Source organism: Mesoplodon bidens, assembly GCF_964165515.1.
Source record: "Mesoplodon bidens genome assembly, chromosome: 18".
Lineage (NCBI taxonomy): Eukaryota > Metazoa > Chordata > Mammalia > Artiodactyla > Ziphiidae > Mesoplodon > Mesoplodon bidens.
The window spans coordinates 14004629-14028266 of NC_138175.1; the positions used below are offsets into that span (position 1 = coordinate 14004629).

The 23638-nt window shown below is 51.4% G+C and overlaps 1 protein-coding gene across 4 annotated transcripts in view; it reads right to left on the bottom strand.

The window, feature by feature from the left end:
* ST3GAL2 (ST3 beta-galactoside alpha-2,3-sialyltransferase 2) overlaps positions 1-14676 on the bottom strand; it is a 43602-nt gene extending 28926 nt beyond the window's left edge. For 3 of the 4 annotated variants that reach the window (XM_081215470.1, XM_081215471.1, XM_081215472.1), the window contains exon 1: positions 14443-14676. The gene's annotated coding sequence lies outside the window, so the exon portion shown is untranslated. The remainder of the gene's footprint in view (positions 1-14442) is intronic. The other variant, XM_081215473.1, reaches the window with a different exon arrangement.
* Between the last annotated feature and the right edge of the window lie 8962 nt (positions 14677-23638).

The following is a 23638-nucleotide window of genomic DNA, read 5'->3' on the forward strand; positions in this document are numbered from 1 at the left end:
CTTTCCCCCCAACCCACCCGAAAACTTCCATCAACCAGGCCAACTTATCAGTTTCTATTCTTGTGGCCCAGTGGGAAGAGGGAGGCTGGTGGTGAGACTTGTATAATTCCTGCCAAGATCAGATGCTGGAGAACCACCAACCCTTTATGGCAGCTTGTGGGCTAAGCTGCGGCCTGAGTGCTGTGTCAAGAGATGGGGCCCTGTTACAAGGCTTACTTAGAATAAATAAGGTGACACTGTTATAGGTACAGTCATGTAGGTGCCAATTCCCTGGGGGACCTCAGGAAGGAGCTATATTCACTCACAGCCAATCAGCCCTGAGTAGAGAGGAGGTGGCCCACCTGCCCTGAAGAGGACTCATGACAGGATGGGTCCCAGGGGTCCTTAGGGAGACAGGTCAGCGCTAGGAGACCAGAGACTCTGGCAGAAAGGCATACAGAGGTGCGCTGGCCCTAGGGGTGGGTATCTCCAGTGGGGAGAGTACCCCAAAAACCCTGGAAACAAACCAGTAACCTGTCCTCTGTGAGCCAGACTTTTTTTTACTCTTCATACACCCTATCTTTAGCTTTCCTTTGTTCTCCTTTTATACTTAGTAACGTCTTTCATCTTTGGGAAAGGTCAGCCTGTGGCAGTTATGCTAATGAAAACCCAAAGGAGGTGTCTGCATCCATGCCTGGACCAGGAAATTAAAGGGAGTAATGTCCCCTCTCTCTCTCCCTCGGGAGTGGAGGTGGAGAGAAGCCCAGAGGTGGGCCCTTTGCTCAGCCTGTGTCCTCTGGAGTCATCTTTCCCACAGAAACCTTGGGAATTGCAGTTAGAGGCCCTGAGCTAGTGCCCAGCCTGGTGCCACAGGGCAACTGCCAGCACCAATCCCGCAGGAAGCACAGCTGCCCTGTGCCCCCGCTAATCCCTGTGTCACTAATATTCAGCTCCAGGAGGCAGAGAGCAGGTGGCTGGTAAACTGTAGAGGCCCGTGCACACCTGCTTTCATTCACCCCTTGCTCTGGCTAAGCCATCTTCCTCGTCACTGAGGAGCTGATAATATGCTGTGACTGACTCAGGCGGGACCCCTGGGAGGAAAGAACACCTCCAAGGTTGCTAGGCAGGTAATCCGCTTTCCCTGCAGGAAAGTGGCAATATCAGCTGCTGTGAGTAGAGCAAAGGCAGCCCTCCCCTTGCCCTGCCTCTGCCCCTCGCCCCTGGGTGAGGGGAGCCAGGGTGGGGGAGCAAGGAGCCCTCCCCAGTCCCATCCTCAAAGAGCGATTCATCCTCCTGGACCTGGCCTACATTATATGTTCCCTGCTAAGATAATATTTGTCATGACATCTATTACTGTTGTCAACTTTGGGGGAACATGGAGGGGAGGAATACACCGACTGGGGTCCATCACGATGGTCCCCAGGGAGTGGTATCTTTTGGCTAACTTTATTATGTATCCTGGGGTTACAAGGGGATGGCCAACATGCTGGTGCTTATTTGGGGCTTGGGCTGTACAGGGTGACCTGGGGGCCACCAAGAGGTGGGGCCCAGGGCCTCCTTTCAAGCCCCTTGCCTGGTGAGACTGGGGCAGCCCCACCTCAACACGTGTCTATGAGTTAACATTTTACAGTGAACTCTAGACTAAACCCAGATGACCTCAATTTCAGGACTGGCTTTGCTCTTCGACAGCTGCATGTCTGGGCAAATCTTACCTCTCTGGGCCTCAGGTCCTCCATCTGTAAAATGGGCATGATGATGCCTGCTGCCCTGCTTACCTCACAGTCCCCATCAAGATGAATAAGCAATGACTATAAGCTTCAAGGCACTATGTACCCGAGGTACCAGTGAATTTCAGCCTCACCGAGAAGAGGGAGTCAGGGACAAGAGTAGGCACGGTGGCTAAGCCTGAGGGAACAGGAGGCCGGACCCAGGCTGGCCAATCTCTGAGAACATGAATCCAGACAGAAACAGGTGGACCAGGGAGCCTGCGGGAGCCAAGCATGCAGGGCAGACACAGCACTCTGGTCAGTCTGGGTTGGCAGACAGTTCAGGAGAGAAGACTGGTTGTCAGCAAGCATATGAAGGGCAGGAGGAAAGATGCATGAGGAGATGGTCAGAATGAAAAAGGAATTCAGCTCCAAACTCCGAAGAGCCCCGCCTTGCTCACTGAGCACCCTGGGGCTGGGGAGAAGTACCCCCAAGCTCCCAGGACCTCCAGCATCTTATTAACATACATGTCACACTCAGGGGACAGCTTTCCCTTTCTAACCAGGGGCCCCAGGGGAGTGACCCACTCTGGGCAAGACACCTGTGTCAGACTGAACTTGAGGTCTCCTCCTGCTAAGGTGAGGCTCGAAGCCCCGAGCACTTTTTTTTTTTTGCTGCACCGCCCAGCTTGCAGGATCTTAGTTCCCCAGCCAGGGACTGAACCCAGGCCCTTGGCAGTGAAAGCACGGAGTCCTAACCACTGGACCGCCAGGAAATTCCCTCAGAGCTCTTTCTACAACACCCCATTCTTGGCTCTGCCAAGCTGGGTCAAACATCTGTACCCTTTACAAATTGGAGGTGACGGGGAACTGAGGCCAAAATTGTGCTATTCATCTCTCTGTACCTGAAACTGGCACCACCATCCTGGGCATTCTCTTCCAAGGGAGAAGACACAGGGGCACAACCCTCCCCAGCAGGAAATACAACGTAATCCAGAAAGCACAGCAGCCCTAGAGCTACATCCTTATCTAGGCCCCAGCAGGAAACAGCACAGAGGAGGGTGAGCATCTAGGAAGCTGAGATGACAGGGGAGACGGGGAGCACCAGGGCAGAAGCGGGCAGACTTGGGCCAATGCCTCCTCTGTTTACTGGGACCTGGTTGAACGCACACTGAGTGAATGTCTCCCTCATCTCAGACAGATGGCCCCGGGCCACCACGAGGAAGGGACCATTTGCCATAACCTGCCTGTGTCTACTCTTTGTCTTGCAGTCCAGGGGATGAGTGACTTTGTGGATGGGCAACCGGGGTATGGGGGCTCCTCCCTAAAAGACACCACTTACTACTGGAAAGAGCCTCCGCCTGCAAGTCAGATGACCTGGGTTCTGGACTCAGTTCTTCTACCTACTGGTTTGAGGAGATAAGGCATATTTCTCAACCTCCACTTCCTGATCTGTAAATAGAATGACTCAATGGTTCTAAGTCCCATTCTCCATGCTAGCATTCAGGTTTTAACAAGGTAAATGAATACAGGGCAATAAATCCTTATAAGTTTGTCTACAGTGGTGATTCTGACATGCACACCTAGCTCTGCCGATTGCCTCAATAGACGAAGTCTTTAGAATGGATGACAACCCCATTTTCCTTTGGGGAGTCATCTCTCCCCAAATTTCCATCCCTGTGCCTGGCCTATCAGAGCACCAAATGCAGCCAGCCACGTACTTGACCCAAGGTTGGGCAAGGACCCTGATTCCAAGCGAACCCAGGACTCCTGTGGCAGTCCTGGGATGGGATGCTGAGAAGACGGAGGCCTGCACTGCTGACAGGCACCTTCTACCACATGGGGACTGAGAATGCTGTCACCACGGAGAAGGGCGGGGTGAGATGGAGTTGTTTGAGTCCCTCATCTTCCCTGTATGTGGCCAGCCATTCCCTCAGGTATGCGTCAACGGATTCCCTTTTATCAAAGCACTCTGAGTTGGATTCTTGGCTGTTGTAATTGAAGAAGTCCAACTGATACAATCTTGCACGCACGTACAACCATTTTCCATTTCATTTAAAGGAATTTTTAAAAGCCACTACAGGGGCTTCCCTGGTGGTGCAGTGGCTGGGAGTCCGCCTGCTGATGCAGGGGACACGGGTTCGTGCCCCGGTCCGGGAAGATCCCACATGCCGCGGAGCGGCTGGGCCCGTGAGCCATGGCCGCTGAGCTTGCGCGTCCGGAGCCTGTGCTCCGCAACGGGAGAGGCCACAACAGTGAGAGGCCCGTATACCGCAAAAAAAAAAAAAAAAAAAAAAAAAAAAAAGCCACTACAGTATCGCTTGCCATCTGGTGCAGAAGGGTTGCCCTGAACCTGGCCCTAAAACCCTGTCCTTCATAGGTCAACCCAGCTCAGAGGCCCATGGGCCCACAGGAACAGAAGTGATTCTGGGATTCCCATCAGTGACTCATTCCTGGCCAGGACCCACACCCTTCTCCAGCTGGGGACACTGCCCAGATGTACAGATGGTGAGACAGCCACTGACATGCATGGCCTTTCTGGGTGGCCTGGGGTCAGGACTGCCCACAGCCAGAGTCCCCACACCACAAGCAAGACTGGAGGGGAGGGTGCTGCCCGGCTGGGCCTGAACCGGCTGAAGTGGTCAGGGAAAGAAAAGATGACCCTGGACATGGAACGCAACAGGAAGTCAGGACCCTAGGTTTCATTTCTTGTCTGGCAATGGATTTTGGGAGGAACCCTTTCCAAACCTGTTTCTCAACCTGTTAAGAGTCATGTCTGGCTTTTCGAATGATGCCAGACACTCCCCTGAACTCCAGACACATCTATCCCACTCATTTCTGGAAGCCGCCCCTTTGATGACATACCTTAGAGGCACCCAAAAGTACCTCAAACTCACCCTGCTCCAAATCAAACTCACGCATGCTCTATAAGCCCCCCAAACTGGACTCCCTTCTGTATTCCCAGTGTCTGGAAAGGGACTTCATCCAGCCAACCCTGAAACCTGGGAGTCATCTATGTCCCTTCCTTCCTTCCACCTCCTGCAGCCAACCTCTTATAAAGTCCACCTGTTTACCACCTAAATCTCTCAGCTTTCTACCTTCCTCCACGTCTGCCACCATCACTCCATCCAAGGAACTGTCACCCTCCACCAGTAGTAGCCCCTTAACTGCTAAAGCCCCAGATCTACTCAAGGGACCCCCCTCCGATTCATTCTCCAGAGAAAGGCCAAATGCAAGTTCCATCAGATCCCCATTTCCACTCCTCCCAGCAAAACACCCAGCCCTCCCAAAGCTCTGGGGCAAAGGTGGGACTCCCTTAAGACCCCATGGTCCCAGGTCTGGCTGGCTGAGTGGCAGGTTAACCTGAGACCATAATGGACCAGGCAGGTCTGGGAGTCATTGCTCAGCCCAGAGCCCTGGCCGCACCCTGGAGTACATCCCACTCCCAGGTCAGGCTCAGAACAGCTCAGTCTTGCCAGGACCCACCCTCCCCCAGTACAGACTTCATCTAACCACAGATGGGAACGGGAGCTGGAGGCCAGGCAGGGGAAGCCCAGCTGGGCTGAAGCCAGGGGCTGTGTATATCAGAAAGAAGAGAAGGTAGAGCAGGGCCACAATAGCCTGTCAGTATCTGTGGCGCAGGCTGAGAGAAGGCAGCTGTCGGGAGGATAAAACTCAAGAAGCCTATCTCTTCCCTCTTATCAGACTGACCCTTGGCAGCCTCACAGCCTGTGGAGAACAAACAGTCATTAACAACCCTTCCCATTCTTCCAGCACAATCGTGTGCAACCAGCCCAGCCCTGGGAAAGCCCAGGCCTTCCCCCCTGCCAGGGTGGTTCTTGGGGCCCATCTCTTGGCCAGACCTCTCCATCCTGCTTCTCCTTCTTGAGCAATGAAATGTTATGCTCTGCTCAAACTGGTCTCCTCGGGGCGTGGTCCCTGCCCATTCAGTTCAGGCCTTTGCATCGTGTTATGTGTGGCCTTTGCCTCACCATCTTCCTTCTCTCCTCTACTAAGAAACTCTACCCAGCCCCCTTCCAGGCGTGTTCTCAACTCCTTGCAGACCCGCCAGGAGCCTGTGCTGCCGGTCTGGCATCTCCCATGATCAGCCCGTCATCCAACCTCCCATGCTGGCTTTGGGGAAAAAATCTTGCTAGAGCAGAGTTAGGGTATAAGGAGGTGAGGGGACTGGGAGCAGAAAGAAAGAGGAAGCCTATAAACAGTCACCCCAAAGCCTAACCAGTACAGCCAGTATAGGAAGGGAAGAATGCAATGAGAGACCAGTTGGGTTTTTCTGCCTGAAGCCAGGATAGAGGCAGAGTGAGGGTTGGGAGGTGGGGATGAGGACAACGGGAGGCACGGGGACAGCTCCCTTGGCTGCAGGAGCCCAGGTTCTCCAGAGAGATGCCGGAGCAGGCTGGCTGCTGTTCAGTACATCCAAGCGGGTTAGGAGAAAGGTCAAACCGATTCCCATGGACGTCTGGACTGCGTGGTGGCATCCTGGGCCCCAGCACTATCTCCTCACTCAGGATATGGCATTCCTCTGTCAGACCTACCAGACGATTTGAGAGCAAATCCCTGAACAGGCCTTTAAATTCTTTATTTACAGATGAGGACTCTGGGGCCCAGAGAGGGGCAGCGACTTGCCCTGGGTCACACAGCCAAACCCCCTGCAGGTAAGTAAAACAGTGAGAATCCTGTATACACCCAGCCAGACTGGGACCTGGACTATGAAAATCATCGGGGCTTCCTGACCAAACAAACCGCTTCCTCTTTGGAAGAGCCAAATAGCCCTGCCCTGAGGCTCTCATTCAGGCCAGGCCCCCACCCTGGCCACAGTGGCAGACAACAGAGGGTCTGCTGGCTCCTCTTCCTGTTTTGCACAGGGTGAATGGCAGGGTAGGCCCACAGATCCAGGATGGGCAGAAATTGCTGGGATGGTGGGTGGGCAGCATGGGTGGAAGAAGACACCTTGTGAAATATCTCAACCAGCTGTAAAGAGGGGTGAGGTATCTTCTGTGTTAATCACAGGAAATGCCACTTGAGAGATCTGAACTCACATTTATCCACTGCTGCTTTAGGGTCAAGCGTGAATTGCTTTTCAGGAACTGAGGAAATCCCTTCATCCCTCAGCTGCCACTGTGGCCTTGGGCTGAACCTCCCTGACATAAACTGCTTGCCCTGCTCCCATTTCATAGCATCTTCCTCTCTAAGGAAGCGCCAACACTGGCTCCCCTACACTGGAAGAGCCTGAACGGGGTTCCCATGCTTCTCCAAACCCCCTTCGGGCTTTCCCATCTCCCTCTACCCGGGGTACCTGGGGTCTCCTCCTGAGCCATGCTGGAGGTCCCAGGAGTCAGCCAGAAGCTACAGAGGTGTGGGTTCAGGGAAATACAGAGCCCTCTGGGACAGGATGGAACACAGAGAAGGCCAACCCCTGGAAACTCCCCTGTGGCCGCCTGGGACTCAGATGGTTCCCCAGAAAACCCGAGAGAGACAGGAACTGGGAGCTCAGGGGCTCTCGCCCCTCCCCTGCCTTCCCGCACAGCCTCAGTCCCTCCGGCTGCTTGCTGTCTGTTCCACTTGCTCGGCCAGAGGACTCAGCACTGGGCCACAGAGACTTTTGTTTCCTCCCGACTCTGGTTCCAGTTTACCATCAGTATCAAATGAGGTATTTTGTTTTCAACTGAACTTGGGTGAGAATGAGGGTTGGAGAGAACTCCACTGACAGGTCAGGGGAGAGTCCCTTGCAAACCCAAAGGGACCCTCCCCACCAGGAAGGAAGGAGGTGGTAACTATGTATGGTGACAGATGTTAACTGATTTGTAGACATTTCACAGTGTATACAAATATGGAATCATTATGTTGTACACTGGAAACTGACATAAGGTTATATGTCAATTACATTTCAATTAAAAAAAAAGGAAGGAAGGAAGGAGTGGGAGTGACGGAGCAGGGTGGAGTTGTGGGAGGTGACATGAGTGGGGAGGGGCAATCCCCACTCCCGCCCTCAGTTCCCTCACTTGTGCCTCTTCCTACAATCCACCTCTCAACTCCCCCTCTCACAACCCACTCCAGCCGCTCTGAATTCCCTTCAGCCACACTAACAACTTGTTGATTCTTCCTCACCAGAAAGGCTCCCTCTAGACCAATTAGCTGTTTGCATTTGTTGCCGATTTTCTTCCTCAGAAGGCTTCAGACCTGCTCAAGCTGGGAGGCTGTTGCCTGCCTGCTGTGTTAGGACTTTACAGCAGAAGGATTCGGAGAGAAAGGGTGAGGGCTGCTCTCTGGGGTCCCTGGGTCACGCCCCAACGCCTCAGGGTCTCCTGCCCTCCCTCAAGCCCCCTTTCAGGCGCAGGATGGGCCTCATGCCTCAACTGCACAGAAGCAGGGCTGCTTTCTGTGTTCCTCTGGCATGTTTCCCTCCCTGATCCTAGAGAGGAAGAGAAGGAGAAAAAAGGAAAAAGGATGCTAATGGGCAAAGGTGATAAACCAGCAAGAGATGAGAAACAGAGGTCTACGGGACAGAGGACAATGCCCCTCCAGGGAGGAGATCCCTGAGCTGCCGACTCCCCTCCCACGCCCACGTCGGCAGCCAGTGGGGTGATGTCAGTCCACCTCTTTCCCTCTCTGGACTTCCTCATTTGCAGAGTCACATCCCCTTGAAGGAAGAAGCCATTTGAGGATGTTTTTCAACAACTGATAGCAGAACTGTTTGTTTCGTTTTAATGTTATGATTTCACAAATACAAATTTAGCACTGACATCAAAATAAAGAAAAGTTACATTTTTCTCTAGATTTCTCTTGTCCCTGGTTCACCTTACTGTCCATGGTGGAATGCACTGCATTCATAGGTGACAAAATATCACATATATTTGAATGCTAACAGCTCTAACTGCGGGGAACAGTCCTCTTCACCCCAGGAAGATGACCTTCTCTCTGAGAATCTGTGGAGATAAGTACTCTTCAGCACTGCCTCTCCTGCCCCACCCCAGAGAGGACCCTGTCCCCTCCCTCCCGTTCCTGTAGGAGGAAACTTCCCCAGTTCTCAGCTAGAAAGTTGGGGTGGCCCGAAGCCCAGCCTACGCCCTGGGGCCTTAGGAGAGATCTGCAATGGCAACATGAAAGCGTGATTGACAATATGCTGTATAATGATTTATGAATAAGCACCAAGAAGTGCTCTAGAATGGCTGCTTAGGGAAACACACAGGCGTCTCTGGTGAGCCCGGCCTAACTGGAGGAAAAGCCTGTTGTCCCCAGAGAGCAGGCAAAGTTCAGACCTTCTCCTTGCAAAATGTCATTTGGAGATGTTTGCCCTAATAGTTAGTGAGGACTTGTTAACAACCATTCTGAGCAGAGAGGGAGGAAAATCTAAAACCTAAGTCCCCAGAGAGCTGGGCCAGGTCCTTTAGTTGGTAAGGGCTCAGGTATTGGGAACACGTGGTGGGGGAGTTTGGGGCATGGGAACTGAGAGTGGGGAAGGGGAAGGAGGAGGAAGGCCACGCAGGTGGAAGTGCGGAGACAGAAGAGATGCAGGCATGTTGAGCCGTGGACAGCAAAGCCCCAGCTGCTTTCAGGATGTACTGGGCCCCTGAAGCTTTGGGGCCCCACCTCCTCAGGGCTGAGGCCCCAAACCTCAGGCAGCATGGAGTCAGGAGTAACGAGCTCACCAGGGTTCCGTGTGCGCTGTGAGCATCCTGCGTGCAGCTCCTCCAAAGCAAAGGCACATCATCTCCTGCAAACTCTTTCTCCTCCTGACTGCCCCATTTCAGCTAAAGGAACCAACCTCATCACCCAAGCAATGAAGTGTCAAACCCTAGCCAACCAAGTGTCTGTTCCAGAAAATATCTACTTTCACAATTCTCTAGAATCAGTCCCTTCTTTTCCATTCCTACTGCCAAGTTCCAGCCTTCATTACATCTCACCTGGACCCTATCTAGTTTTCCGTTTCCTCTCTCCCTTCTTTTCTTGTCCCCTTATGACCCAGCCATACCCTGCTGCCAGCCTGCCCTCTGCCTGCTCAGAAACCTTTCAGAACCAAGCCCTCCCTTTGCTGTCTGCCAATTCGAGTGCTTGTTGAGCACCTTGCTGGACCGATCTCTTGCAGTGTCCACTGCCACTTCTTCTGGGGACTTCAGCTTTTGGATACAGTCTGGGGGGACTGCCTACCATGCCACCAGCCCTTCCCTGGCCAGGGAAGAAGCATGACCCAGCCTGGGCCAAAGAGACGTATCCTCCCTGGGATATGACTCCCAAGCTGTGGTGACAGAATTACAGAGCACAGCTGGAACAGATTTATCCTGGCGACAGTGGTACCCTGAAGAGGCTGGACTTTGGCTCCTGCCTTACCCACTCCAAGACCCTGGAGGGGACTTGGTCCTGAGTCAGCCCTCAGATCCTAGGAGTTCCCATAGCCCTCCAATGAAGTCCTTTCCTGCCAAAATCAGCCAAGCTGTTGCCTGTAACCAAACAGGATCTTCTCACTGCTTTTTGAAATACCTCTCCTATGCTCCAACCAAAAGGGAAAACTCCCTAAAAGTGCCATGATGGCCTCTCTCTGCACCTGTTGGCCTGCACCCTCTCCAGCCTGTAGGCACTGCTGGAACTCTACCTGCCCCTTCAGGGCCCAACCCAAAGGCCTCTTCTGAACCCTCTACGTGGATGACTTCCGCCTCCTTTAAACCCACAAGCCACTGGCTGCCCCTTCTGCCTTCCACTGTGGACACTAGTGTACTTGTCTTATCCCCGTCCCAGCAGACAGTGACTTGGTCATTCTCTCCTCCACAACACCCGGCATAGTTCCAGGCTCTGGGGGCAGACAACCCGGAGGACAATTACAGGTTTTCTGGGCAAGACAGACAGTGAGTGACAAAGCACAGGGTGTGCTGTCAGTAAGGCCTGAGTCTGACTTCCATATCCTCCACTTACCAGCTGTCTGAGCTTGGGCAAGTCTCATAAGTTCTGCAAGGCTCAGTGCTTCATCTATGAAAGACTGACAATAATGCCGACTCCACAACACTGCTGTGAGGATCTGACGAGCTGGCATGTGAGAGCACCTAACCTGGGGACTGGTGAGGAATAAGCACTCAGGGAACAGCAGCCGTTATTCCAGCTCTTCATAGCGACTGGTTTAGCAGATGTTCCATCAGAGGGACAGGTTGGAATCAGGAGCCCTGGGCCTGCTGTGTGACCCTCAGTGCATCTCTGTTTCTCAGTAACCCCGCCTGCGTCTACATCTGCCTTATCAACCTCCTAAAAAACAACAGGTGGAAAATGCTTGGCAAAGTAAAAGCACAATGTAAGGGGTTCCTCCTGTTTTTCTAAATTTCAGAGATTCCCAGGCATCCTGTCCAGTGTGCAGCATGGCCAGCACCCCAGCCTGCCCATTCTGAGGGACAGGGCAGATGAGTGCCAGGTTTGGCGTCTGCTTCTCCATGTCCATGCAGCCACCTCTTTTCCAAAGCCCTGGGGCCTAAATGTCCTGCTTTTGTGGGGCCTTCTTTCAAATAGCCATAGGGCAGTGACTGCTATGTGGTTACAGGGGGATTGGGAGCTCAGGCCCCACAAGTCACCCCTACCATCAACCCAGCCAACACTGGGCAGCATGAGAATGGAAGGAAAAGGCTAATCCAGGGCAGCTGCCAGAACAAGCCTGGGTGGCGAAGCAAGGTAGGAGGAAATCTCTCTTAAGACTTTACATCTGGGGACTTCCCTTGTGGCGCAGTGCTTAAGAACCTGCCTGCCAGTGCAGGGGACACGGGTGCAAGCCCTGGTCCGGGAAGATCCCACATGCCGCGGGGCAACTAAGCCCGTGCGCCACAACTACTGAGCCTGCGAGCCACAACTACTGAAGCCCGTGCGCCACAACTACTGAAGCCGGCACGCCTAGAGCCCATGCTCTGCAACAAGAGAAGCCACCGCAATGAGAAGCCCGCGCACCGCAACGAAGAGTTGCCCCTGCTCACCTCAACTAGAGAAAGCCCGCGTGCAGCAACGAAGACCCAACGCAGCCAAATAAATAAATAAATAAATTTATTTAAAAAAAGACTTTACGGGCCTCCCTGGTGGCGCAGTGGTTGAGAGTCCGCCTGCCGATGCAGGGGATACGGGTTCGTGCCCCGGTCTGGGAGGATCCCATATGCCGCGGAGCGGCTGGGCCCGTGAGCCATGGCCGCTGGGCCTGCGCGTCCGGAGCCTGTGCTCCGCAACGGGAGAGGCCACAACAGTGAGAGGCCCGCATACCGCAAAAAGAAAAAAAAAAAAAAAAAAAAAAGACTTTACATCTGCCTGGATTAATCACCCAAGCAACCGTCATGGCCCCAAACCAGTGGTTCTCAAGTGTTATGGCCAAGAAACTGGGCAGAAATCAAATCAAATCCTACGCCCCACCCAGACTGCCTGAACCAGAAAACTCTGGGAGTGGGGCCCAGCCAGCTGTGCTTTAAACAGCTCTCCAGGGGGATTCTGATGTCTGATCAAGTATGAGAGATCCTGCCCTTTAACTGCAAGACTCTGCACTTTAACTCAAATTACTGAACACCTACTACGCACCAAGGACCAAGCCGGGTGGTGATATTTCATAAATGAGGCCACGTCTGAAGAACTTCCATAGTTTAATGGTGGTCAAAATCAAGTACACAAATACACAAGGCAGGATGGGGTATAGAACAAAGCAACGGAATCAGCTTCCCATCCCTCTCGCCAGACTCCACCCCTCAGATCTTCTCTTGCCATGACCGGGGGAAAAAGAGAACTCCAGTTCTGGGAAACTGGTCCCCTCATGCTTCTATTTTGGACTCCTCATAATTGCAGGTAGTTTTTTGAAGAAGAGTGATCCTCACCCTGAGGCATGTTTCAGGTCCAGAGGTTTGGCTCATGGGGAAATAGCCCACGAAGCCATACCCAGTGGTTCTTAGCAACTTGGAAATTGGCACTATCTAGGGTTTGGGCTCAGAAAGTTCCTAGAGAGCTGTGAGCATGCCACAGCACATCACAACACCGCATTCCCATGCAGGGTCACTCCCTCAGGTCCCTGGCAAGCTTGCACGTGAGTGCAGATGCAGACATAAACACGCACACAGACAGTTGGCCCCCGGCCTCCCTTCCTCCATTCTCAAGTTACAAGGTTAAAGGCGTCCTATTCACAGCCAAGGGGGAGGGATGAGAGAGGGGTGCTGAAGCAGAGAACCATCTGGTTCAGATCAAGATTGCTCATTCAGGACCCCAGCAGAACTCCCAGAGCCTGCCTTCCTGATGGCTCATAGATTTCCCTCCCTCCCCCAACTTCCCACTGGGAAACTGAAGACTGGGCTAGGAAGGGGCGACCCATAGGCAAATCTGCCAAAGGAAGACAAAAAACTGAATTATACACGCAAGTCTGTGCCACCTCTCTGAGCCCTGGCTCCCTCTTTCCTTCAAATCCTGAACACCACGACTAAACTTGAGATCACCACCTACAGTCACTGCATCTTCCTCCACAAACAGCTCAGGGCACCTAGCAGGCATCCTTCCCTGAACCGGCAAGCCCCTCCAAAGTTAGCAGCAGAAGCAAGATGAGGCTTAGGGGTGTGGTCTCCCAGCCTCCTTTTACACGGCCATCTCCACCAATGTAGGAGGTTCCCTCCATCTCAGGGGGACGCTGGAGTCCATCAGGCCTAATAAGAGGAAGGGATGACCAACCAGCTTCCAGACAACTGTCCCAAAGACAAGATGGGAGTGTGCGTTACTGGCTAGGATTGACTCACCCAGGGACCCCATAGTGCCCTGAACACCCCTCGGCAGCTTTGGTTGAAAGAGGTTGCCACTCCCTTTCCACCACCAGCCCCTCTCTCCCCTTTCCCCCCAACACCACCTTAGACTCTGTTCTGCCATGCTTTATAAAGCACTGTAGAGTAAGATGCAGGATGGGAGATGGATGCAGTTGGCAAGAAATAAAAATCAAAAGGCTAACTTGAGTAAACGAGCAATAGGTGGGTGACCCTACAGGCAGAGTAGGCCAGAAGTGAAATACAGGAAGGAGGAGGGGGAAACAGAAGTGGGAGAAAGCCAAAGGGGAGACTAAAGTGAGATCAGCCCAGAGCTGCAGCAGGGAGCTGGAAAGTTTGGTCCCGGCACCTAGGAATGACTGGAGAGAGGAAATGACTCTTCCATGCCAACACATGGGCTCAGACCAGCCCCACAGAACTGGGGCATGGACTTGGCCAAGTTCCTGGTTTATGCCAAGCCTCAGTTTCTCCAAAGTGGGAAGGAGGTCAAGCAGTTAGGTCTCATCAGAGAGAACTGGGCCATTGTGGGTGGCTAGGGGGCAGTGCCAGGTAGGGGAAAGAGGAGAGAGGTGCTGATGGTGCAGAGACATCCTTCGGCCAACAGAAGCGGGGTAGCGGTCTCTCAGTAGTGCACAGGCCAGGAGCGCGCGCGGGGGTTGGCGGCGCGAACTAGACAGTGGACTGAAGTCGGGAGTGGGGCACGGAGCGCTTCCCAGGGCTGGGGCTGGGGGCTGCCACCAAGGAGTGGAACAGCCACGCGTGGGAGCGGCTGGAGGTGCAGAAGCAGAAGGCGGGGAAAGGGGATTGAGGCCAATGTAAGCGGACCCCCGCCCCCACGGGGGAGCCCAGCGCCCCGACCCAGGGGAAGTTGCCAGGGTGGACCGGGCGGGTGTGGGCCGCTGGCCGAGCCAGCTGCCCGCGCAGAGGGGGTTCGGGGCAGAGAGGGGCCCGGGGCGCCCCACATCCCGCCCGCCCTCATCCCGCCCGCGCACCTCAGTCAGCGCCGAGCGCCGCGCGGGCCATACCCGCCGCTCCTGCTGCCGCCTCCGCCAGTGCAGAGAAAGCCGCCGCCGCCGCCAGCGTCTGGACCCGTTATCTCCGCGGCTCCCCAGTCCGCCCGCAGCGGGCCAGTACCGCCCTTGCCCGCCGTGCCCTCCCCAAGCGAGCAGCCGAGCCGCCGCCGCCGCCTCAGCCCGGCCCCTCCCCCCACCCCAGCCCGGCTGGAAGGGAAGGGTGGGGGCAGGGGGGCAACTGCCCCCTCCCCATTCACATCCTCCTGGTCTGTCCCCTCCCACCTCCTCCTTCACGCCCCTGGGCATGCTGGGATATGGAGTCCAGCCTACGCCAGGCCGCTAGGAGTGTCCGGTATCCAGAACTACTACTCCCAGAAGATAGCGCGTGAGCCTTAGGGCTTGTGGGCTTTGTAGTTTCGCCAAGGCTCAGGGATTCTACCGCGCAAGAGGGGAGAGGGGGATGGGAGAGCTCCATTCCCAGAAGGCCGGGCTCGCGATGGTGGAAATAGGATGTGGGGTCTGCGATGCCCCGGACCCGGGTTGAATACCTGGATCTCAAGCGAGATGCAGAGTAGCCGAGGATGCCTCTCAGACACGGCTGTGGTCAGCTGCAGCCGAGCGGGACTAGAGGGGAAGCCTCCGGCCCGAGAACCGCGCCCCGGGTACCGTTCCCATTTGCGCTCGCAAAGAGCCTTGACCTGAGGCTAGCTTGGCTTCGTGCCCGGGCTCCGCAAGCTGGAGCTGCGGTGGGGCCGCTGCGCACAGGCGGGAGAAGAGAGAACACCAGGAGCCACGTGGGCGTGTGGTTTTCCCGACTTGGGAAAAAGGGGCTGAGTGTCTGGGTTTCCTGGAGCGCTCACCCCCTGGGGCACCTTCTCATTCCAGTCTCACTCTCTGGTTGGTGCCCTTATCTCCCAGCTGTTTAGGGCAAAGTGCACACATTTTAAATATTTTTCCACGTCTTCTCTTAGCACGTGCTTCCCCCAATTTCCAAACCTACCTCAATCTTTCTTCTTTTTTTTTTTTTTTTGCGGTACGCGGGCCTCTCACTGTTGAGGCCTCTCCCGTTGCGGAGCACAGACTCCGGACGCGCAGGCTCAGGGGCCATGGCTCACGGGCCCAGCCGCTCCTCGGCATGTGGGATCTTCCCGGACCGGGGCACGAACCCGTGTCGCCTGCATGGGCAGGCGGACTCTCAACCACTGCGCCACCAGGGAAGCCCTCCTACCTCAATCTTAATGAAGCCCCAGGTTGCCCTCCAAGTTTCATCCCCTCTGGCAGAGGGGAGGCCTGTAAACCAGTGGTTCTCTAACTGGCGTCTATCAGATTCTCCTGGAGAGTTTGTTCAAACACAGCTGACCCATACCCCCAGTTGCTGTTTCTTTAACTCCAGGTGGACATGAGAGTTTGCGTTTCTAACAAGTTCCCAGGTGATGCTGGTTTGGGGAACCACTTTGAGAACTGCTGCTATTGGCGTTTGTTGGCTAGAGTTCTGGCATTGTCCTTCAAGGATGGGCCGGCTGTGGAATAATATTAGCCTCTGAAGAACCAGGCTATAGAAAGCGGGGTCTCAGGCTAGTTTACCACAGAAATGCTCTTTTAAATTTAAATAAATAAATCAGTTCATGCAGTAAAAGGAAAATACTACATGGGCCTGAAGGGTGTTCCAGACGTTAGCCCTTAGCATTGTCTCCAAAGCTGGGAAAGTTTTCTGTTTCAAAGAGGGACGGGTGGGGTATTCCTGGTGCTACTCCCCAAGCTCTGGGTGCAAGCCAGGGGTTGAAATCTCAAACCTATACGATAGGGTCAGCTCAGTGGTATCCTATGCTTCTGGGCGTATGATGACCTATAACAGGTCGGAGGATTGAGAGGTGGGGAGGTGGATTCCTGACTTGTCAGGTAGCAGAGAGTGACTCTCACACCTACCCAGGTAGACCCTACTTACCACATGATGTTCTGGGAGCTACAAACCTCAGAAGGGGGAACTTGGTGACCTTCACCCTCAGGCACGATCTCAGACTCTTTCAGCTGTGAGATGACAAATATTCTCTGCTCCACCAAACTCTAGCCAGGCTCCTCTGGGCCCTCTTCTCCAATAGGCCTCAACCTTGGCCTATAAAAACTACACTCTTGGGACTTCCCTGGTGGTCCAGTGGTTAAGACTCCGAGCTTCTACTGCCGGGGGCATGGGTTAAATCCCTGTCGGGGAAATAAGATCCTGCATGCCGCGAGGGGCGGCCAAAAAAAAAAAAAAAAAACCCACAAACAAAACCTACACTCTCAACACAAATAATTTTATCCACCCTCCTCTGCCCACATTAAAAGACTTAAACCCAATAACCTAGTTTCTAACACCTCAAGGCCACATCCCTAGAATGACCCTAACCCCCTTTAAACTGCCTGCCAGAGAAAGCTCCAGAATTTACTGTTTGTTCTAGACAACACCTGTAATAAGCTCCCCACCACCACCCCTTTCTTAGAGCATGTACTAAAAAGGGCTTACAACTGTGACTTCTTCCTGTCCCTTTGAGGTGTATATCAGATGTATATGTATTATGTGTCTTTCTCAAGGACCTGAAAGCCATTCCCTTGAAATGTAATCATTGGAATGGATAGGGCCTCTGTCTCCCAGGCTCTGTGGGTGGGTGGAGTCCTAACTTCAATAATTGCCAGCTAACAAATACAGCTGGCCTAATCAGCATTTACACTGACCAACTCTTTGTAATTTTTCACTTCCCTGACTCCACGGAGCCCCTGCTCACCTCCTCCATACTCCCTCATTCTCCCTTAAAAAGGCCCAGTCACCTCTGTGCAAATTGAAGTTGCAATATACTATTGCGATAGTATATTGGTTAAAATCTGTCCTTACTACTTTAACTAGTGCCCGGCTTTGTTTATCTTTGACAAAGTGGGTATGTGCTATGAGTTCTCGGGCCCCAGGCTCTAGCCTTCCTCCCATCCACCAAGGGCCAAAGGGCAAGTTATTGCTAGGTCCTTGGGGAAGTAGCCAAGAGGCCACCAGAGGCATTGGGCCCTAACTAATGTTGACCCTTGAATGCTTTTCTGGGTTTTTTCTTTTGGAGTGTGTGCATGTGTGTGTGTGTGTGTGTGTGTGTGTCCCCGTCACAGGCCGTAGAGGGGCTAAGTAATCCACATGCAACCCCATGCTCTGCCCCTAAAACCAGCTGCCAGGCCCTTCCTGTAAGGGCTTTGCCTCTGTACCCGAGTCACATGCAATGGCAACATTCCCTCACAGGCAGAAGGTAATTAGCCTTTTTGAATTTACATCCATCTCCCAAAGCTCTGTTAGCAGATTACCCAGGCAGAATTAAGATGTCCTTTCATGGGCAAGACAGACAGACCCTCTCTATCCCTCAACTCCAACAGGAAGCCCCATCATCACCCTGACTACCTCCCAATTAGATGTCAAATCGGTTTTTACCCATTTTCCCTTGCCGGTTGTGTTATCCTCTCCTCTCCACCCATCCAAACTCTGCCTGACTCTCCAAAGTCTACCTTGAGTTTTCCTTCTTCCACAAGGTTCTTCCCAACTGCCTCAGCCGCACAGCCACTGGTGAACATCACCCCTCAGGTAGCACTTGAATTTGCCTCATTCTCTTAAAAGCCTACCTTTGTTGGTGAGCATCCAGAGCAAGGAAAGCAGTGGAACAGGAAGTGAACATGGTGGATGTGAGCACCGGGCTTTGGAGGCAGACAGCTACTAAGTAGCAAGGTGCAAAGTGGAGCCGGCTCCCTCCCTCCCTGCCTTTCTGTTTGACCCATTTGGCAGCTCCCACCCTAATGGCCTGTGTGACCCGGAGCAAGGCACACGGTTTCTGTGTTGTGTTAGTTTCAAGTGTACAGCAAAGTGATTCCGTTATGGATATATATGTATTCTTTTTCAGCTTCTTTTCCATTATAGGTTATTACAAGATATTGAGTATAGTCCCTGTGTTACATAGTAGGTCCTTGTTGTTTACCTATTTTATATACAGTAGTGTGTATATGTTAATCCCAAACTCCTAATTTATAATTTATAAAACGGTTTTTAAAAGTTTAGTCAGGGGCTTCCCTGGTGGTGCAGTGGTTGAGCGTCCGCCTGCCGATGCAGGGGACACGGGTTCGTGTCCTGGTCCGGGAAGATCCCACATGCCGCGGAGCGGATGGGCCCGTGAGCCATGGCCGCTGAGCCTGCGCGTCTGGAGCCTGTGCTCCGCAACGGGAGAGGCCACAACAGTGAGAGGCCCGCGTAGCGTTAAATAAATAAATAAATAATATGTTCATTAAAAAAACAAACAAACAAACGTTTAGTCAGATCTCTACCTCATACCTAGCTAAAAACCAAAACCACAACAAGGGCTTCCCTGGGGGCACAGTGGTTAAGAATCTGTTTGGCAATTCAGGGGACACGGGTTCGAGCCCTGGTCCGGGAAGATCCCACATGCTGTGGAGCAACTAAGCCTGTGTACCACAACTACAGCCCACGAGCCACAACCACTGAGACCTGAGCACCTAGAGCCCATGCTCCGCAACAAGAAAAGCCTCGCAATGAGAAGCCTGCACACGGCAATGAAGAGTAGCCCCTGCTCACCGCAACTAGAGAAAGGCTGTGTGCAGCAACGAAGACCCAACACAGCCAAAAATAAATAAATAAATAAGTTTATTTAAAAAAAAAAAACAACACAACAAAAACCAAGTCAATAGGAATGGAAGAAAAGTTTGCAATTTATATCAGGGTAAAAGGCTCATACAAAGTGGTCTGTAAGTCAGTAAGGAGATGACCAAGGAACAACAGGAAATGTGAAAAGAATGTAAACGGACAGTTCACAGAGAAGGAAACACAAATGGCTGTGACATGAAAAGATGCAAAGCTTCACTCTTTGTTATGTCTTGTTGTTGTTTTTGGCCACACCTCGTGGCATGCAAGATCTTAGTTTCCCTGGTACCTGTGCCCCCTACAGTGGAAGTGCATAGTCTTGACCAGTGGACCATCAGGGGAGTCTGCTTCACTCTTTTTTAAAAAATTGTGCTAAAATACACATAAAACTTACCGTCTTAACCATTTTTAAGTGTACAGTTCTGTGACATTAAGTACATTCACATTATTGTACAACAAACACTACCATTTATCTTCAGAACTTTTTGGTTTTCCCAAACTGAAACTATGTACCCATTAAAGGATAACTCCCCACATTTTCCTCTCCTCCCAGCCTCTGACAACCAGCAGTCTAGTTTCTGTCTCAATGAATTTGACTATCAAGGCATGTAAGTATGAAGACAATATTTGTCCTTTTGTGTCTGGCTTATTTCACTTAGCATAATGTTCTCAGTGTTCATCCATGTTGTGGCATGCGTCAGGATTTCCTTCTTTTTTTAGGCTGAATAATATTCTATTGTATGTATATACCACATTTTATCCATTCAACCATTGATGGACACTTGACTTGGGTTGCTTCCATCTTTTGGCTATTGTGAACAATGATGCTATGAACATGGGTTTACAAATATTTCTTTGAGTTCCTGTTTTCAATTCTTTTGGATATATTCCAAAAGTGAAATTCCTGGATCATATGATAATTCTGTCTTTAATTTTTTGAGGAACCACCATAATGTTTTCCACGGCGGCTGTACCATTTTACATTCCCACCAACAGTACACAAGTGTTCCAATTTCTCCACATTCTAAGCAACACTTATTTTCTCAGAGCTTCAATCTTAATAAAAGAAATGCAAATTAAAACCACACTGAGATATCATTTTTCAACCTATCAGATTGGCAAAGATCAAAAAGCTTGATAGCTATCTTGGCAAGTGTGTGGGGAACAAGGATTCTTCAGCCACTGCCAATGTGGCTGGAAATCCATACAGCCTCTACGAAAAGAGACTTGGTAATATCTTCAAGTTGCACATGCACACACGATTTGACCTAGTAAATTCTAGGAAGATATCCTATCCGCACATGTTCTTAGTTACATATAGAGATGGATATCTGTTATAGCATTGTAAGAGCAAAGATTAAAAATGATCTAACTGTTGATGATCCAGATTAAAGATTAAATGAATGGAACTGGGGAAGCTTCAACTGATGGTGTCTTTTGTTATCATTACTTCACTAGATAACAGACTACTGCAGAGCAGAGGACCGGCTTTTGTAGGTCCAAACAGACCTTCCAGAGATGTTGATTAAATTAATTATTTCTTAGCCTCTGGCAGAATTAAATTGGCAGATAGCTCAGGGAGGTAAAGTGGTTGGTCCAAGGTCTTCCATAGAATGTGTACTACCTATTCCTATGTGTGTACTACCTATTCTTATGTGTGTGCCTATGTGGAAAGCCCACAGGCCGGCACTGTGAAAATGACTGATATAGAAGACTTAGACCCTATCTTCTTGGAGCTTGAAACCTAGTAAAGTACTCTGACAGACTTTAAAAGTGTTAAACTTTTTTTTACAGTCCTTTCAATTATATCAATGGAGACCATTGGTCTGGTGTATAAAGTAAGTCCCAGCTCAGAGAAACAGTTTCTCAAAAGATATACAGAAAGGCAGAAGAAGAGTGCTGATTAAAACAGGAGTCATAGGACTTCCCTGGTGGTCCAGTGGTTAAGGTTCCGCGCTTCCACCGCAGGGGGCTCCTGTTCGTTCCCTGGTTGGGGAGCTAAGATCCTGCATGACCTGTGGCTTGGCCAAAACCAAAAGTCATCCCCCCAAAACAAACAAACAAAAACCCCAAACAAACAAAAACATTTCCACCAATGTTCCATGCGCTGGGTCAGCCTTCTACATTATAGTTCCTGTGAGATGCTCTCAAAAAAAGATTCCCTAACCTGTTTGTGAAATGCTTTATAGGTTAGCCTAGAGGTTCCCCATGCATATAGGTATTTTTTTCCTTAGCTGTGTCCACTGAGAAGGCCTGGGAACAGTGACACCCCATTAGCAACAAGCACACTGAGCTTGTCCTGATTGTTTTTTTAAATTGAGGTGAAATTCACACAACATAAAATTAACCACTTTAAAGCATACAATTCAGTGTATTTAGTACATTCACAATGTTTTGTAACCAGTACCTCTATCTAGTTCCAAAACATTTTTATCATCCCAAGAGAAAACTCTGTATCCATTAAGCGATCACCCCCCCATTCTTCCCACCAGTCCCTGGCAACCATTAATCTGTTTTCTGTCTCTATGGATTTAACTATTCCGGACATTTCATATAAATGGAATCATACAATATGTAGTTATTTGTGTTTGAGTTCTTTCATTTTACATAATGTTTTCAAAACTCATCCATGTTGCAGTATGTATTAGTATTTCATTCTTTTTATGGCTGAATAATATTCCATTGATTTTGTTTATCCAGTATATTGGTTTAAAAGTTGTGGGAAGAAAATAAACCTGTCTACCTTTGTTTAATGGATCTGTACCTCCTCTACAGCAATACTTGTTAACATCCTATAGAAGCACCTTTTGAAAAATACTGCATAAGATATTTGGCAAAGGCAAATCAGGCGTTGGGGAAGATGGGCCACTTAATTATAAAGTACACTTATTAGCTCCCCAGAAAGGGTTAACTATTTGGTAATCCCATCAGGTCTGGGTTTTGATTATTTAAAACCATACCAGGGGACTTCCCTGGTGGTGCAGTGGCTAAGGATCTGCCTGCCAATGCAGGGGCCACGGGTTCGTGCCCTGGTCCGGGAAGATCCCACATGCCGCGGAGCAACTAAGCCCGTGCGCCACAACTACTGAGCCTGCACTCTAGAGCCCGCGAGCCACAACTACTGAGCCCACGCGCCACAACTATTGAAGCCCGTGCGCCTACAGCCCGTGCTCCGCAACAAGAGAAGCCACGGCAATGAGAAGCCCACGCACCACGATGAAGAGTAGCCCTCGCTCGCCGCAACTAGAGAAAGCCCGTGCACAGCAATGACCCAACACAGCCAAAATAAATAATTAAATAAATTTATAAGACCATACCAGGGACTTCCCTGGCGGTCCAGTGGTTAGGACTCTGCACTTCCACTGCAGGGGGCACAGGTTCGATCCCTGGTTGGGGAACTAAGATCCTGCAAGCTGTGTGGTATGGCAAAAAATAAAAGCAAACAAACAAAAACGTATCAGCTGCTTCAATTTCTCCTTGGAAGACCCAGTAGGAGAATTTAATATCCTCTCCCCATTTTCTTCATCCAGCTCCCATCTCTTTGCCAGTCCCCTGGCTGTAAATACTCTTGGTTATATACCTTTACAGGGATGGTTGCACCCATTCCCCTGCTGTTGTGAGTGCTGGCTGCTAATGTCTCATAGATGCACCCTTCTCTGAAGAACTGGTGTCAGTCCCTGTGAGCTGCTTTGCCTGGAGATGCCCTCCCTTCCCTACCTCCCCTTGGCCCGCCCACAGCCCATGAATGACTGATGTGGGGTAAAAAGTCCAGCTCCCTTGCTTCTAAAAGGGATAAACCTTGTGATGTATTTTTTTTTTTTCCGGTATGCGGGCCTCTCACTGTTGTGGCCTCTCCCGTTGTGGAGCACAGGCTCCAGACGCGCAGGCTCCGTGGCCATGGCTCAGGGGCCCAGCCGCTCCGTGGCATGTGGGATCCTCCCGGACCGGGGCACGAACCCGTGTCCCCTGCATCGGCAGGCGGACTCTCAACCACTGCGCCACCAGGGAAGCCCCCCTTGTGATGTATTTTATGCTCCAGAGCTCCCCAGAGGGTCAGACTGAGGCTAGACTTAGCTGAACCGACATCTTTGCTTGGCTTCTTCCCCTGCTCTATCCTGCCTCCCTCACTGCCCTAAGAGATCATTTGCACAAAAATCCCTTTCTCAGGCTCTGAGATTCAACCTAAGGCATCTAGGGAACTCAACCTAAGATATCCCTGTGGGTAGTCCTGGCTTCCAGAGGGATTTCCTGCTACCAGCAGCCTCATATCTCATGCAGGGTCCTGCAGATTGTACTTCCTCCAAGAAGCCTTCCAGACTTGCACCCTTACATTTTGGCAGAATGATTGTTTAATAAGGAAGTTGGATGCCTACTCTGTGCTAGACCCTTTATATGCATTGGCTCATTGAATCCTCCCAACAACCTGGTTAGGCAAATACTGTTGTATTCTGACTGAGGAAGAAAGCTGAGCTCAAAGAATTTGAGTGGCTTGCTCACAGTCAGAAAGTGATGAGAACT